An 18,626-nucleotide genomic window follows, 5' to 3' on the forward strand; every position below is an offset into this window, starting at 1 on the left:
TTAATTTTTATTGTATGCTAGATGTTATATGAAAAAACAAGACACAGTAAAGCTTGAACTAGATTTTTTTTTTCCTTTGGAGGGCATGCTGTTTCCTTTGTAAGGAAGCTAGGGTGAAAGTTTGATATTTTTTATTTTAATAGAGTTGAGTTACATCAGTGCTAGGTTGAAGCTTTAACTAATTTCAGATCATCTCTGTTTTAAAATAGGTTTTGGATGAGTTCAGTTCTACTCCTCAGGCGAGACTTTATGACTCAAGAACTAGAAGTCAGTGAAAACTTTCTCTTCTTTTGAGCTCTGCCCTCAGCTGGTACTTAATAAGATTGGAGAAGAATTGTTGGATCAGGAAGATTAGCATTACATTTGAGACTCTTCTAGATTTTATACCATCTTTCCAGTTTTTACAGTCATACAATTTTATTTGTCCATTTCTTTGTCCAAACAAAGAAATGCTTATAGGAGAGAGAGGAGCTCCTCTACCTGTTTATATCCCGAGATAAGACATATTCCCAGCTATGAAAGCAGTCTCAGTCTTTACTCACCTGGAAAGGGCTCACATTTTTCTCTGGAATTTTGATTTCATTGTGTGAATTATTATTTGATGGCTTTAAATGAAAGCATACTTGGGGAGTCTGTGGAAGATGCTGCCCGGAGGGTGGAAGTGTGGAGGCTTCCGGTCAGTGTGGACTGTGTGCAGTCTCTAAGTTTCTGAGTTTCCTGCGTTCCAGGTAAAATACGGCAAAAAGCTTGTGGAGTAAGTGGAAAAGGAAATGGGTGCTGAAAAGAAAAAAGAATGCCCCAAAGGAACATAGCAGACTTAAAAGTATTCTTTTTTTTTTTTTTTTTTTTTTTTTTTTTTTTTTTTGTCCATCAATTTTATTTTTTTTTTTTTTTTTTTTTTTGTTTGTTTTTTATTTTTTTTATTTTTTTATTTTTTAATATATGAAATTTACTGTCAAATTTGTTTCCATACAACACCCAGTGCTCATCCCAAAAGGTGCCCTCCTCAATACCCATCACCCACCCTGCCCTCCCTCCCACCCTGCCCTCCCTCCCACCCCCCATCAACCCTCAGTTTGTTCTCAGTTTTTAACAGTCTCTAATGCTTTGGCTCTCTCCCACTCTAACCTCTTTTTTTTTTTTTTTTCCTTCCCCTCCCCCATGGGTTTCTGTTATGTTTCTCAGGATCCACATAAGAGTGAAACCATATGGTATCTGTCTTTCTCTGTATGGCTTATTTCACTTAGCATCACACTCTCCAGTTCCATCCATGTTGCTACAAAAGGCCATATTTCATTTTTTCTCATTGCCACGTAGTATTCCATTGTGTATATAAACCACAATTTCTTTATCCATTCATCAGTTGATGGACATTTAGGCTCTTTCCATAATTTGGCTATTGTTGAGAGTGCCGCTATAAACATTGGGGTACAGGTGCCCCTATGCATCAGTACTCCTGTATCCCTTGGATAAATTCCTAGCAGTGCTATTGCTGGGTCATAGGGTAGGTCTATTTTTAATTTTCTGAGGAACCTCCACACTGCTTTCCAGAGCGGCTGCACCAATTTGCATTCCCACCAACAGTGCAAGAGGGTTCCTGTTTCTCCACATCCTCTCCAGCATCTATAGTCTCCTGATTTCTTCATTTTGGCCACTCTGACTGGCGTGAGGTGGTATCTGAGTGTGGTTTTGATTTGTATTTCCCTGATAAGGAGCGACGTTGAACATCTTTTCATGTGCCTGTTGGCCATCCGGATGTCTTCTTTAGAGAAGTGTCTATTCATGTTTTCTGCCCATTTCTTCACTGGGTTATTTGTTTTTCGGGTGTGGAGTTTGATGAGCTCTTTATAGATTTTGGATACTAGCCCTTTGTCCGATGTGTCATTTGCAAATATCTTTTCCCATTCCGTTGGTTGCCTTTTAGTTTTGTTGGTTGTTTCCTTTGCTGTGCAGAAGCTTTTTATCTTCATAAGGTCCCAGTAATTCACTTTTGCTTTTAATTCCCTTGCCTTTGGGGATGTGCCGAGTAAGAGATTGCTACGGCTGAGGTCAGAGAGGTCTTTTCCTGCTTTCTCCTCTAAGGTTTTGATGGTTTTCTGTCTCACATTCAGGTCCTTTATCCATTTTGAGTTTATTTTTGTGAATGGTGTGAGAAAGTGGTCTAGTTTCAACCTTCTGCATGTTGCTGTCCAGTTCTCCCAGCACCATTTGTTAAAGAGACTGTCTTTTTTCCATTGGATGTTCTTTCCTGCTTTGTCAAAGATGAGTTGGCCATACGTTTGTGGGTCTAGTTCTGGGGTTTCTATTCTATTCCATTGGTCTATGTGTCTGTTTTTATGCCAATACCATGCTGTCTTGATGATGACAGCTTTGTAGTAGAGGCTAAAGTCTGGGATTGTGATGCCTCCTGCTTTGGTCTTCTTCTTCAAAATTACTTTGGCTATTCGGGGCCTTTTGTGGTTCCATATGAATTTTAGGATTGCTTGTTCTAGTTTCGAGAAGAATGCTGGTGCAATTTGGATTGGGATTGCATTGAATGTGTAGATAGCTTTGGGTAGTATTGACATTTTGACAATATTTATTCTTCCAATCCATGAGCAGGGAATGTCTTTCCATTTCTTTATATCTTCTTCAATTACCTGCATAAGCTTTCTATAGTTTTCAGCATACAGATCTTTTACATCTTTGGTTAGATTTATTCCTAGGTATTTTATGCTTCTTGGTGCAATTGTGAATGGGATCAGTTTCTTCATTTGTCTTTCTGTTGCTTCATTGTTAGTGTATAAGAATGCAACTGATTTCTGCACATTGATTTTGTATCCTGCAACTTTGCTGAATTCATGTATCAGTTCTAGCAGACTTTTGGTGGAGTCTATCGGATTTTCCATGTATAATATCATGTCATCTGCAAAAAGCGAAAGCTTGACTTCATCTTTGCCAATTTTGATGCCTTTGATTTCCTTTTGTTGTCTGATTGCTGATGCTAGAACTTCCAGCACTATATTGAACAGCAGCGGTGACAGTGGGCATCCCTGTCGTGTTCCTGATCTCAGGGAAAAAGCTCTCAGTTTTTCCCCGTTGAGGATGATGTTAGCTGTGGGCTTTTCATAAATGGCCTTTATGATCTTTAAGTATGTTCCTTCTATCCCGACTTTCTCAAGGGTTTTTATTAAGAAAGGGTGCTGGATTTTGTCAAAGGCCTTTTCTGCATCGATTGACAGGATCATATGGTTCTTCTCTTTTTTTTTGTTAATGTGATGTATCACGTTGATCGATTTGCGAATGTTGAACCAGCCCTGCATCCCAGGAATGAATCCCACTTGATCATGGTGAATAATTCTTTTTATATGCTGTTGAATTCGATTTGCTAGTATCTTATTAAGAATTTTTGCATCCATATTCATCAGGGATATTGGCCTGTAGTTCTCTTTTTTTACTGGGTCTCTGTCTGGTTTAGGAATCAAAGTAATACTGGCTTCATAGAATGAGTCTGGAAGTTTTCCTTCCCTTTCTATTTCTTGGAATAGCTTGAGAAGGATAGGTATTATCTCTGCTTTAAATGTCTGGTAGAACTCCCCTGGGAAGCCATCTGGTCCTGGACTCTTATTTGTTGGGAGATTTTTGATAACCGATTCAATTTCTTCGCTGGTTATGGGTCTGTTCAAGCTTTCTATTTCCTCCTGATTGAGTTTTGGAAGAGTGTGGGTGTTTAGAAATTTGTCCATTTCTTCCAGGTTGTCCAATTTGCTGGCATATAATTTTTCATAGTATTCCCTGATAATTGTTTGTATCTCTGAGGGATTGGTTGTAATCATTCCATTTTCATTCATGATTTTATCTATTTGGGTCATCTCCCTTTTCTTTTTGAGAAGCCTGGCTAGAGGTTTGTCAATTTTGTTTATTTTTTCAAAAAACCAACTCTTGGTTTCGTTGATCTGCTCTACAGTTTTTTTAGATTCTATATTGTTTATTTCTGCTCTGATCTTTATTATTTCTCTTCTTCTGCTGGGTTTAGGCTGCCTTTGCTGTTCTGCTTCTATTTCCTTTAGGTGTGCTGTTAGATTTTGTATTTGGGATTTTTCTTGTTTCTTGAGATAGGCCTGGATTGCAATGTATTTTCCTCTCAGGACTGCCTTCGCTGCATCCCAAAGCGTTTGGATTGTTGTATTTTCATTTTCGTTTGTTTCCATATATGTTTTAATTTCTTCTCTAATTGCCTGGTTGACCCACTCATTCGTTAGTAGGGTGTTCTTTAACCTCCATGCTTTTGGAGGTTTTCCAGACTTTTTCCTGTGGTTGATTTCAAGCTTCATAGCATTGTGGTCTGAAAGTATGCATGGTATAATTTCAATTCTTGTAAACTTATGAAGGGCTGTTTTGTGACCCAGTATATGATCTATCTTGGAGAATGTTCCATGTGCACTCGAGAAGAAAGTATATTCTGTTGCTTTGGGATGCAGAGTTCTAAATATATCTGTCAAGTCCATCTGATCCAATGTATCATTCAGGGCCCTTGTTTCTTTATTGACTGTGTGTCTAGATGATCTATCCATTTCTGTAAGTGGGGTGTTAAAGTCCCCTGCAATGACCACATTCTTATCAATAAGGTTGCTTATGTTTATGAGTAATTGTTTTATATATCTGGGGGCTCGGGTATTTGGCGCATAGACATTTATAATAGTTAGCTCTTCCTGGTGGATAGACCCTGTGATTATTATATAATGCCCTTCTTCATCTCTTGTTACAGCCTTTAATTTAAAGTCTAGTTTGTCTGATATAAGTATGGCTACTCCAGCTTTCTTTTGGCTTCCAGGAGCATGATAAATAGTTCTCCATCCCCTCACTTTCAATCTAAAGGTGTCCTCAGATCTAAAATGAGTCTCTTGTAGACAGCAAATAGATGGGTCTTGTTTTTTTATCCATTCTGATACCCTATGTCTTTTAGTTGGCGCATTTAATCCATTTACATTCAGTGTTATTATAGAAAGATATGGGTTTAGAGTCATTGTGATGTCTGTATGTTTTATGCTTGTAGTGATGTCTCTGGTACTTTGTCTCACAGGATCCCCCTTAGGATCTCTTGTAGGGCTGGTTTCGTGGTGACAAATTCCTTCAGTTTTTGTTTGTTTGGGAAGACCTTTATCTCTCCTTCTATTCTAAATGACAGACTTGCTGGATAAAGGATTCTCGGCTGCATATTTTTGCTGTTTAGCACACTGTAGATATCGTGCCAAGCCTTTCTGGCCTGCCAAGTTTCAAAGGAGAGATCAGTCACGAGTCTTATAGGTCTCCCTTTATATGTGAGGGCACGTTTATCCCTTGCTGCTTTCAGAATTTTCTCTTTATCCTTGTATTTTGCCAGTTTCACTATGATATGTCGTGCAGAAGATCGATTCAAGTTACGTCTGAAGGGAGTTCTCTGTGCCTCTTGGATTTCAATGCCTTTTTCCTTCCCCAGTTCAGGGAAGTTCTCAGCTATAATTTGTTCAAGTACCCCTTCAGCACCCTTCCCTCTCTCTTCCTCCTCTGGGATACCAATTATGCGTATATTATTTTTTTTTAGTGTATCACTTAGTTCTCTAATTTTCCCCTCATACTCCTGGATTTTTTTATCTCTCTTTCTTTCAGCTTCCTCTTTCTCCATAACTTTATCTTCTAGTTCACCTATTCTCTCCTCTGCCTCTTCAAGCCGAGCCATCGTGGATTCCATTTTGTTTTGCAATTCGTTTAAAGCGTTTTTCAACTCCTCGTGACTGTTCCTTAGTCCCTCGATCTTTGTGGCAAGAGATTCTCTGCTGTCCTGTATACTGTTTTCAAGCCCAGCGATTAATTTTATGACTATTATTCTAAATTCACTTTCTGTTATATTATTTAAATCCTTTTTGATCAGTTCATTAGCTGTTGTTATTTCCTGGAGATTCTTCTGAGGGGAATTCTTCCGTTTGGTCATTTTGGAGAGTCCCTGGCGTGGTGAGGACCTGCAGTGCACTTCCCCTGTGCTGTGGTGTATAACTGGAGTTGGTGGGCGGGGCCGCAGTCTGACCCGATGTCTGCCCCCAGCCCACCGCTGGGGCCACAGTCAGACTGGTGTGTGCCTTCTCTTCCCCTCTCGTAGGGGCGGATTCACTGTGGGGAGGCGTGTCCCGTCTGGGCTACTTGCACACTGCCAGGCTTGTGTTGCTGGGGATCTGGCGTATTAGCTGGGGTGGGTAGGCAAGGTGCACGGGGGGTGGAGGGGCAGGCTTAGCTCGCTTCTCCTTAGGTGATCCACTTCAGGAGGAGCCCTGTGGCAGCGGGAGGGAGTCAGATCCGCTGCCGGAGGTTTGGCTCCGCAGAAGCACAGAGTTGGGTGTTTGCGTGGAGCGAGCAAGTTCCCTGGCAGGAACTGGTTCCCTTTGGGATTTTGGCTGGGGGATAGGCGGGGGAGATGGCGCTGGCGCCTTTGTTCCCCGCCAAGCTGAGCTCTGCCGTCAGGGGGCTCAGCAGCTCTCCCTCCCTTTGTCCTCCAGCCTTCCCGCTTTCCGAGCAGAGCTGTTAACTTATGACCTCCCAGACGCTAAGTTGCGCTTGCTGTCGGAACACAGTCTGTCCGGCCCCTCCGCTTTTGCCAGCCAGACTCGGGGGCTCTGCTTGGCCGGCGAGCCGCCCCTCCGCCCCGGCTCCCTCCCGCCAGTCCGTGGAGCGCGCACCGCCTCACCGCCCTTCCTACCCTCTACCGTGGGCCTCTCGTCTGCGCTTGACTCCGGAGACTCCCTTCTGCTAATCCTCTGGCGGTTTTCTGGGTTCTTTAGGCAGGTGTAGGTGGAATCTAAGTGATCGGCAGGACGCGCTGTGAGCCCCGCGTCCTCCTACGCCGCCATCTTCCGGACTCTCTAAAAGTATTCTTAAAGTATATAGTGATGTTTTAATGAAAGATGTTCAAGAGATAGCAACTGTGGTGGTACCGAAACACTGTCAAGAGAAAACTCAGTGCATAGTGCAAGATGAAAAAGATGACATGAATTTGGAGACTTGTATTAAGAGAAACAAAGAGTCTTCTACCCCGTATGGATGAACCAGAGACAAAGGAAAAGGCTGAAGGCAAAGTGAGAAAAGGTAAGGGGAAAAGCAAAGCAAAAGCAAAAGGCAATGAAGGGTTTGGTCTGGTAGACTCTTAAAAACTTGAAAAATCCTACATGGGACAAGTCTTTGATTAGAATGTATATAAATCGATTTCAACTTCCACCAAATTAAAACTTTGTTTCCAGACTTAACTTGGCCTTTTTCTTCAATTCAGACCCAACTTAACTCCTCAAATTTGTTTTGGGAACTTGCATAAAATATTTTCTTTGATGAGTAAAAAAAAAAAAAAAAAAGAAAGAAAAGAAAAGGAGAGCATACTTTTTAGTTTAGCTGGTGTATTCTTGTTATGGCAAGAGCAATATTCTTTTATGATTTTCTGTGCTCTAACTAGAAATGGGACTTGTATAATTTAGTTTGATACCTTTAATAATAAAAGAAGTTGATAGAAGTCCTTCTTTAAAGGTCCTTGGACAGCACTTACATTCAGGGTGATAATGTAATCAGTGTAGTAGAGTACTGGTTAAGACAGAGTGGCTAGTATAGCCTCTGGTCAGAGGATTGTCATATTTTAAAATAGCCCTGTTAACGATGAAAACCATGAGTATAAAGATAGGTTGACTATGAAATTCTTATGAAATAGCGACTTGGGATAAACATTTTAAACTTGCATTTCAAGTGAGAGTTTAACCAATATGCCTGTCTTTCTAAGTGGCATTAGCAATATCAAGTTCAAAGTAACAGACATTTTTTGAGAGAAGTCATGCCTGAACTTTTTTTTTAATATATAATTTATTATCAAGTTGGCTAACATACAGTGTATACAGTGTGCTCTTGGTTGGTTTTGGGGGTAGATTCCTGTGATTCATCGCTTACATACAACACGCAGTGCTCATCCCAGCAAGCGCCCTCCTAGATGCCCATTCCCCATCCCCCTCCCCCCCCAATCAACCTTCAGTTTGTTCTCTGTATTTAAAAGTCTCTTATGGTTTGCCTCCCTCCCTCTCTGTTTGTAACTATTTTTTCCTTTGTTTCTTATATTTACTATCTTTTGACTAGTTATCTCTAAGCCAGTTAGAGAGACTCTCATGTTTTACTCGCTGAAGGTTTGCTCCTGAAAATTCTGTCACTTGGCACTGTGTAAAATGAGTGCTCTGGTAGAAAAATAGAGGCTCAGCTTCCTTTATAGATCTTGTTCACAATGGGAGGCAGGGGCTGTGATCCCTATCCCGCTGGCAGCCCAGTGATATAAATCAGGCTCTTGCACTTCAGTCAAATTTACCTAGGGTGAATAAAATCCAGGTCTTTAAACAACATATGGCTGTGCTGTGGTTTCATTGCTCTGACAGAGCGTGATCTAAACTGTCAGTTTCTAATCTAAGGAAAGATTGGGAAAATAAGGAGGAAATGACAGTGAAGCATTTTATTTCTTTTGGGAAGAAACAGGATGTAATGCTCCAATAAATAAATGAATAAATAACTATAATGGGGGTTGGTTTTATTTATTTTCTTACTTTTTCTTTTTTCCCCACATTTTAATTTAAATTCTAGTTAGTTAACATATAGTGTAATATTGGTTTAAGGAGTAGAATTTAGTGATTTGTCACTCACATAAAACACTGAATGCTCAACACAACTGCCCTCCTTAATGCCCATCACCCATTTAGCCTATCCCCCTGCCCACCTGCCTTCCAGCAACCCTCAGTTTGTTCTCTATAGTCTCTTAGGGTTTGCTTCCTTCTTTCTCTCTCTTTTGTTTCCTCCTTGAGGGGTTGATTTTAGAGTCTTTGCCAGTATGGCTTTACCTAGAATCTCTTTGGTTCATTGAATTTTAATGTCTTTATCCTAAACTTTAAGATATTCACCAGGGGAATGTAGAAACTTTTTTTTTGTTGTTATTGTTGTTAACATTTACATTCATGGCAGTACCTATTGTGAGAAAGAAATTTGATTCTAACCGCACGCTAAAGAGTACATTTCTGAATCCATGCTTTGAAAAAATATACTATATCTTCAAAAGAGAAACAAATAAGAGCAACAGCTACCTGTTACTATTATACTAATGTTATGCACTTACTAAGTGCTGTGCTCTCTCGTACACATATCAAATAGTCAAGAAAGTGCTGAATGGGAGTCTAACACCTTTGGACATATTGTCATAAATGAACATAAAAGACAAAAAATTGTACTATTGTTAAGCAGTAGAAATCAATAATGATGTTTTTCAGGTTGAAATAGTACTATTTGAGGACATATCTAAGCATTTAGATAAAAGGGACTGTTGAAGTATAGTTCCACAGATAGGCAGATTTTAGATCTCCAAAAAGAGAGAAAAGGAGGATGCTTTTAGTGTCATAGGTCCTGATGTTTGTGTTTGTATGCATGAGATACAAATCATGAAGCCATCCCTAAATTCTAAAAAATTTCAAAAAGATTCTATAGAACTTTTTGTATGTAATTCCTGGAATGTTTATTTACAGTTTTACCGGGTGTTTTACTTTGTACTTTCTCTGTACTTGTTTCCCCAATGTTCTAGAACTGCATTCATCTTTTAGATTTTCTGTTGCTATGCTAGAGGAACACAGGGTTTGTTGACAGCTGTATACTTAGAGATTTAAATGTAAACTTAGGAAAAGTTCTCCTCTGCAAGAGAGAGGTCATGGAAAACAGTTTGGGCCCTGGAAAATGGACAAAGGTAGTCTTTTCTAGGTAGAAAAGTTCAAAAGGGTAACTCTGATCTGATACCTTCTATTTGTCCCTCAAATCAACTTTCTACTTTTCTGCACTCTGTTCTATGCCTCAGGAGGCTAACTTGTATGGCTCCCATTCCCTTTGTCTTCAGATGTGTTTGACCAGTAGAGAGATCTGGTAAAAGAGAAAAAGGAAGGGGAGAGCTGATCCGGTATTTTCCCCCTGGATTTCCTACTGAGAGGCTGACTTAGTCTCTCTCAACAGAAGTCTCTGGTCCTCTCGAGGGATTATTCCCTACTTGGCTTTCTTCCTTCAGATTCCAATAACCACTGCTTCCCACATTCATTCTGGTGTAGGGATAATCATAGTCAGGCTATAATAGCCCTGGGTGATTTTCCTGTATATTGTAGTTCCCTGATAGCATTGCCTTTATAATTAATCCCTTTGTAAATAAACTTGTCAAATTAGCCTATTTCAAGTGTGCCACCCGTTTCCTGTTGGAATTCTGGTTAAAATTCTATTAATCCACAAGAAAACAAATATTAAGGATCTGTATATTAGGCACATAATGTTGTTAGATTTACACTGGCCCAGTGATTAATGCTTAACTTCACAAAAAAGCAAAGAACAATATTATTTTCTATTACCTAGGAGAATATTAAGGCCAGACTGTTAGGATTTCAAAGACCATGTGACTATCATGGTTTTATAAATTTATTTATCTTAAAATTTTTTTAATGTCTATTTTTGAGAGAGAGAGAGAGAGAGAGAGAGAGAGAGAGAGAGAGAGGAAGAGCGCAAGCAGGGGAGGGGCAGAAAAAGAGGGAGATACAGAATCCAAAGCAGGCTCCAGTCTCTGAGGTGTCAGCACAGAGCCCCATGTGGGGCTTGAACTTACCAGCTGTGAGACCATGACCTGAGCGTAAGTCGGATGCTTAACTGACTGAGCCATTCAGACATCCCTATAAATTTATTTTTAAGGAAAATAAAATTTTGTGTATTCAGCCAACAGCTTGGTACCAGCTTTCACTTTTTCTTCATGGAGGTATGTCTTCTTTCAAACCTTTTTTGACTCATATGAAGGAACAGCTTAAAAAAAACTAACATATTTATTTCATGAAATACAATTATGACTTAAATGGAAACCATGATTTTGCACCATATTTAGGAAGACTTTTTTTGACAGCAAGGTCTGCTGAACCATGGAAATGTTAAATTAGACTATGGAATTTTGTTTCTGATAAATAGTGATACAGAATACAGTTTTTACTCCTAAAGTTGACTTGGTAGGCTCAGAGGTAGAAAAGTATAAAGTGGCTTTTTTTTTTTTTTTCCAAATGATCTTCCTAGATATATAGGACTCACCTCAAATTAGTATGCCAATTTTAATTCAAAGAGTATATCTTAAGCATCTAACATGTACTGGTGTCTGTACCAGGTAATAGACAATGGTAAATACCACAGCGTGGCCCACAACCTCTTGCAGATTATAGGCACACAGGAAAGACACATATAGCATTTTTAGGGTGATGAGTATTATGAAAGAAGCATGAGAAAAATCTAGGGTTCTTGTCTGAAGGGAAGCCAATCATATATTTCTAAACCATTACCACCTAGTTATCCAAGTTAGAAACCTGACTGTCATTCTTCAATTTTGATCCTCAACAGTCGGTCACCAAATTGTATCTATTTTGTATCTTACATCTGTTCCCATTTCTACATCATTAAGACTATCGCCCTAGTTGAAGTCCTCATTATTTCTCTCCTGGTGTCCTGCATCTATCTCTGCTTCCAGTCTTGCCCTTCAAATACACATTTCACATTGTCAGTAGAGAGTTCTATCTATAAAGCAAAACCGACCATTTTAACCATGCAAAAATTCCCCAGTGACTTTCCAACCTATTAAAGACAAGATCCTCCTGTTCTTTAGTTTGATGTATGACAGTCTCCATGACCTGGACTCTGTCTCTACCTTCTATTGCATTCCTCCCCTTGAAGAGCAGGCACTAAATATTGAATGAATGAGTTTGAATGAATGAGTTTAAGACATTTAAAATAGTTTGATTTAACAGAGACTAATATACAAAGATGTTTTATTAAACCGCAGAAATGTGGGGAATGAGTCTGTGCTAGTTAAGCTCCTCCTTCCTCCCAAATAACTTCATTCATTCATTCATTCATTCATTCATTCATTCATTCATTCATTATTGGTTTAGTACATGCATATGTTGGTCTTCAAAGGGATATATAAGAAACATCCCTGACATGAGAGGCATTTACAATTTCTCTGACAAGATATTGCCCTTTAGGCATTAATGCAAGGCCACATTTGCAATTTGAAAGCACTTGCTGAAGAAATTCATAGAAGGAGAAAAATCCACTATAGGGCAGAGTCTGAGCTAGACTGGAGGTGTGAATTCTTCCCTGAGAGTAGTTCTGTTTTGGGGGGAATTGGCCACAGTTTTCTTGGAAGCCAGAGAGTTTTCAAGCAGAACTTTACCAGACCTGTGTAGAGCTCAGACCTCTCACTGCTGAGGTCTGAAACATAGAAAAGTGGCTGATGAACTTATCATGCCTCTGCTGGCATCCTTTAGAGATGTCCTACCTCTCCTTGGGTTCTTCAGAGTGGCTGTTATCTCTTAGAAGTGTCCAGAACCTCAGTGGAAGCTGGGAAAGTGATGAGGCATCACTGGTTAGTAGACTCCCAGACACCAGAGAGAAGTTAGGACAAATGATTGAACATGTAGGGAACAGAAGTAAGTCTGCTTTGTTTTTTGTGGTTGGTAGTTGAAGATGTGAATTCATATGTTCCCTCTGCTTTGACTCGGGAATTATGCTACAAAATGTACTTTTTGCACAAGGTTACATGATGGCTTTTCATTGTCTGCCACTTCAGTAAAAGGAATTTGGGACATATCTGATAATGCCTTTTCCCTTTATCTTTTCTTTCTAATTGTGATGTGTTCTTAAAGAGCCAAGGAAAGCATCAATCCACATAAAGTTTTGTTTTGTTATATACAAACACAAATACTAATGCATTTATTATATAGAGAGCCTATCTCTGGAATCTTCTGTGTAGTTAACATTCTAGGGTTTTGGTCAAAATGTTTTTTTTTTTCCTTTTTATAACTGCATGTTCTATTGATATCCATTTACTGAAATATGTTTTAACGGTGGGATAAAAAAGGTATTCTTTTAATTCTGGAGAGAGTAACCTACTTGGAAAATAGTGAGAAATCAATTTCTCTCAGTCTTAATTTCTGACTGGAAAGGGAAGGAACCTTAGCACTGCAATTTCTTGGTGATATCAACGAAAATTAAAGTTCCTAGGGTGGCCATCAATAAAATAAAATTAGGATTTCATAAGAAGCATACCATTGAGAACTCAGCTTTTCTAAAAGATTTTAGTAGGCCTATTTCATAGCCATTGAAAAGTGTCACAACTATCACATGAGAAGTAATAAATGGAACCTGATTATTTTTACACCTTCCCTTTATTTTTACAGTCTGTGACTTATTTCTAATTAGTTTTTTTTTTTTGGTAGTGTTAAATGTTATATGTAACTGGTAAGCCTCATATCTTTATTGAGAAAAGGCTATTAATTTCATAAAATAATGGTATCTGTCTATGGATATATTTATAAGCATTTTAGGGGTAAACTTTGCTGTATTAATAATAGCTAATACTTGAGAAATGTTTACTATGTGTCCAGTACCACTTCAAATGTTTTATATGCAACAAGTCATTCACTCATCAGAATAATCTTGTGAAGTTGATACTATTGCTATTCATTAAACAGTTGAGGAAATTAAGGCACAGAGAGTTTAACTTGCCTAAATTCTTATAGGTAGTAAATGATGTTTCTGAGATTTGAACACAAATAATTTGACTTTAGAATCAGTGCTTCAGAGTTGCACTGCATTATTGCTTCATGGAATATTTAAACTGATGTTCCACCGTAGAATGATCAGGTGATTTGCAAAGTCATGAAAAATCTTAAATCCACAAAAGATAACTAAGGTTTTCATTTTATACTCCTGTATGTCATCTTTTTGGAGCCTTATTTTAACATTTGAAGTGAATTTATCATTTCGTGAGAACCTGTGTGTGTGTGTGTGTGTGTGTGTATCATTTAAGAGGAGAGAACCAAGTTGTTTTTGTTTTCTCAGAATGCTGGGGATGGTGGTTAAGTCTCTCAATTTCTTTGTAGGGAATTGCAAAATATGAGTAGGCAATGGAGAGGAGGAATGGGAAAGATGTTGCATTAGAATGATAACTTACATGGTTAGGATACCTTGACAATGAGTTTGGTCCATCATGTGGTCCATGGCCATCCCAGGCCAGGTGAAGGATCCAGTCAGTCTTTCAATGCCAGAATAAGACAGTGTTTCTAAGGAGTAGATGATGTTTAGATGTTGGCATTTGAGAGAGATTGTTCCAGAGGCTGCTTATAGAGTGAATTCCAACTGGAGATACAAGGTATAGGCTAACTAAGAGGCTGTCATTTTTTCCAGATGGAAAAACAACAGTGGGATTGGGTATAAAAAAAAAAAAACAAAAATTCGAGAGGTGCTGCAGAAGAGATATGTACAATTGATATGGTGACAAAATTGGATATGCTAGTGTGTTGTAAGAGAATGAGGGGGATTCTAAAATTTAATTTGACGATTAAAATATTTCACATATTACCAGCTTATTAATATAGAGACATCTAGACACAGGTAATGGACTGACTGGAGATTGGTTGTCAGTAGCATGAATGTAACATCTTTTGCTCAGGTCATTGTATTGCCTCTGTGCTGGTCGTGCTGTTTCCTCTCTTGTCCCTTCCTGGTTCATTCTCCACACAACAGCCAGAGTGATCTTTTAAGGAAGTAATTGGAACACATTGCTTTCTATTTAAATTTCTTTAATATACTGTTTTTAAATGGGGAGGAAATGGATGCGTAGAAGGCATTCTCAAAAGGAGAGGACATGTTTTGAGCTGTCACAGTGAAGGTGGGCTACTATTCTTTAGTTGGTAGGAGTCAGGATTCTCTATATCCTGAAATGCTGCAATCCTTTGGCATTTATATGTTGACATTCATATGAATTCATTATAAAGTATTATCTCTCGTTTATACTACCATTTAGATATTAGGTTGTTTTTATTTTCAAAGATTATGTATATACAGGTAAGATTATCTATGGAATTCATTTCAGGGTAAGAAGGGAGTTTTATAAATATTTCTTATACAATATTACTTTCTAATTTTTAATTTTTTTGTTTATCACTGAAAGAAAATAAGGAAAAATAATAAGTATTAGTTCAAAAGAATATAATGAGATTTGGAGAGACATTCTAAATGTAGATAAATCTAAATATAAAGACAATTATTTTTTTAATTTTATTTTTTAATTTACATACAAATTAGCATATAGTGCAACAGTGATTTCAGGAGTAGATTCCTTAATGCCCCTTACCCATTTAGCCCATTCCCCCCTCCCACAACTCCTCCAGTAACCCTCTGTTCTCCATATTTAAGAGTCTCTTCTGTTTTGTCCCCCTCCCTGTTTTCATATTATTTTTGATTCCCTTCCCTTATGTTCATGTGTTCTGTGTCTTCAAGTCCTCATATGAGTGAAGTCATATGATATTTGTCTTTCTCTGACTGACTAATTTCGCTTAGCATAATACCCTCTAGTTCCATCCACGTAGTTGCAAATGGCAAGATTTCATTCTTCTGGGTTGCCGAGTAATACTCCATTGTATGTATATACCATCTCTTCTTTATCCATTCATCCATCAATGGACATTTGGGCTCCTTCCATACATTGGCTATAAACACTGGGGTGCATGTGTCCCTTCGAAACAGCATACCTGTATCCCTTGGATAAATACCTAGTAGTGCAATTGCTGGGTCAAAGGGTAGTTCTATTTTTAATTTTTTTGAGGAAACTCCATACCGTTTTCCAGAGTGGCTGCACCAACTTGCATTCCCACCAGCAGTGCAAAAGAGATCCTTTTTCTCTGCATTCTCGCCAACATCTGTTGTTGCCTGAGTTGTTAATATTACCCATTTTGACAGGTGTAAAGTGATATCTCATTGTGGTTTTGATTTGTATTTCCCTGATGATGAGTGATGTGGAGCAGTTTTTCATGTGTCGGTTGGCCATCTGGATGTCTACTTTGGAGAAGTGTCTATTCATGTCTTTTGCCAATTTCTTCACTGGATTATTTGTTTTTTGGGTGTTGAGTTTGATAAGTTCTTTATAGATTTTTGGATACTAACCCTTCGTCTGATATGCTATTTGCAAATATCTTCTCCCATTGTGGTGGTTGATTTTTAGTTTTGCTGATTGTTTCCTTCGCTGTGCGGAAGCTTTTTATTTTGATGAGGTCCAAGTAGTTCATTTTCGCTTTTGTTTCCCTTGCCTCCGGAGATGTGTTGAGTAAGAAGTTGCTGCAGCCAAGATTGAAGAGGTTTTTCCTGCTTTCTCCTCTAGGATTTTCATGGCTTCCTGTCTTACATTTAGGTCTTTCATACATTTTGAGTTTATTTTTGTGTGTGGTGTAAGAAAGTGGTCCAGGTTCATTTTTCTGTTTGTCACTTCCATTTTCCCAGCACCACTTGCTGAAGAGACTGTCTTTTTTTCCATTGGATATTCTTTCCAGCTTTATCAAAGATTAGTTGGCTATATGTTTGTGGGTCCACTTCTGGGTTCTCTGTTCCATTGACCTGAGTGTCGGTTCTTGTGCCAGTACCATACTGTCTTAATGATTACAGATTTGTAGTATAGCTTGAAGTCTGGAATTGTGATACCTCCTGCTTTGGTTTTCTTTTTCAAGATTGCTTTGGCTATTCAGGGTCTTTTGTGGTTCCATACAAATGTTAGGATTGTTTGTTCTAGCTCTGTGAAGAATAATGGTGTTATTTTGGTAGAGATTGCGTTGAATATGTAGATTGCTTTGGGTAGTATTGACATTTTAACAATATTTGTTCTTCCTATTGAGGAGCATAGAATCTTTTCCCATTTTTTTGTGTCTTCTTCAGTTTATTTCATAAGCTTCTTATACTTTTCAGTGTATAGATTTTTCTTTTTTTTAAATATCAAGTTTATTGTCAAATTGTTTTCCATACAACACCCAGTGCTCATCCCAAAAGGTGCCATCCTCAATACCCATTACCCAACCTCCCCTCCCTGCCACCCTCCATCTACCCTCAGTTTATTCTCAGTTTTTAAGTCTCTTATGCTTTGGCTCTCTCTTCTCTAACCTCTTTTTTTTTCTTTCTTCCCCTCCCCCATGGACTTCTGTTAAGTTTCTCAGGATCCACCTAAGAGTGAAAACATATGGTATCTGTCTTTCTCTGTATGACTTATTTCACTTAGCATCACACTCTCCAGTTCCATCCATGTTGCTACAAAAGGCCATATTTCATTCTTTCTCATTGCCATGTAGTATTCCATTGTGTATATAAACCACAATTTCTTTATTCATTCGTCAGTTGATGGACATTTAGGCTCTTTCCATAATTTGGCTATTGTTGAGAGTGCTGCTATAAACATTGGGGTACAAGTGCCCCTATGCATCAGCACTCCTGTATCCCTTGGGTAAATTCCTAGCAGTGCTATTGCTTGGTCGTAAGAATGTGGTAATTGCAGGGAACTTTAATACTCCACTTACAACGGATAGATCATCTAGACACAGGATCAATAAAGAAACAAGGGCCCTGAATGATACATTGGATCAGATGGACTTGACAGATATATTTAGAACTCTGCATCCCAAAGCAACAGAATATACTTTCTTCTTGCATGCACATGGAACGTTCTCCAAGATAGATCACATAATGGGTCACAAAACAGCCCTTCATAAGTATACAAGAATTGATATCATATCATGCATACTTTCAGACCACAATGCTATGAAGCTTGAAATCAGCCACAGGAAAAAGTCTGGAAAACCTCCAAAAGCATGGAAGTTAAAGAACACCCTACTAAGGAGTGAATGGGTCAACCAGGCAATTAGAGAAGAAATTAAGAAATATATGGAAACAAACGAAAATTAAAATACAACAATCCAAAAGCTTTGGGATGCAGTGAAGGCAGTCCTGAGAGGAAAATACATTGCAATCCAGGCCTATCTCAAGAAACAAGAAAAATCCCAAATACAAAATCTAACAGCACACCTAAAGGAAATAGAAGCAGAACAGCAAAGACACCCCAAACCCAGCAGAAGAAGAGAAATAATAAAGATCAGAGCAGAAATAAACAATATAGAATTTAAAAAAACTGTAGAGCAGATCAATGAAACCAAGAGTTGGTTTTTTGAAAAAATAAACAAAATTGATAAACCTCTAGCCAGGCTTCTCCAAAAGAAAAGGCAGATGACCCAAATAGATAAAATCATGAATGAAAATGGAATTATTACAACCAATCCCTCAGAAATACAAGCAATTATCAGGGAATACTATGAAAAATTATATGCCAACAAACTGGACAACCTGGAAGAAATGGACAAATTCCTAAACACCCACACACTTCCAAAACTCAAACAGGAATAAATAGAAAGTTTGAATAGACCCATACCCAGCAAAGAAATTGAATCAGTTATCAAAAATCTCCCAACAAATAAGAGTCCAGGACCAGATGGCTTCCCAGGGGAATTCTACCAGACATTTAAAGCAGAGATAATACCTCTCCTTCTCAATCTATTCCAAAAAATAGAAAGGGAAGGAAAACTTCCAGACTCATTCTATGAAGCTAGCATTACTTTGATTCCTAAACCAGACAGAGACCCAGTAAAAAAAGAGAACTACAGGCCAATATCCCTGATGAATATGGTTGCAAAAATTCTCAGTAAGATACTAGCATATCGAATTCAGTGTATAGA

At 38.4% G+C, this 18,626-nt stretch overlaps 1 protein-coding gene and 1 pseudogene across 1 annotated transcript in view; both read left to right on the forward strand.

Annotated features, from left to right (window-relative positions):
* METTL4 (methyltransferase 4, N6-adenosine) overlaps positions 1–18,626 on the forward strand; it is a 249,810-nt gene that overhangs the window by 152,840 nt on the left and 78,344 nt on the right. The gene's annotated exons all lie outside the window — the stretch shown is intronic.
* On the forward strand, positions 733–7,704 carry LOC122203967 (annotated as a pseudogene).

This window comes from Panthera leo, chromosome D3 (genome assembly GCF_018350215.1).
Source record: "Panthera leo isolate Ple1 chromosome D3, P.leo_Ple1_pat1.1, whole genome shotgun sequence".
Lineage (NCBI taxonomy): Eukaryota > Metazoa > Chordata > Mammalia > Carnivora > Felidae > Panthera > Panthera leo.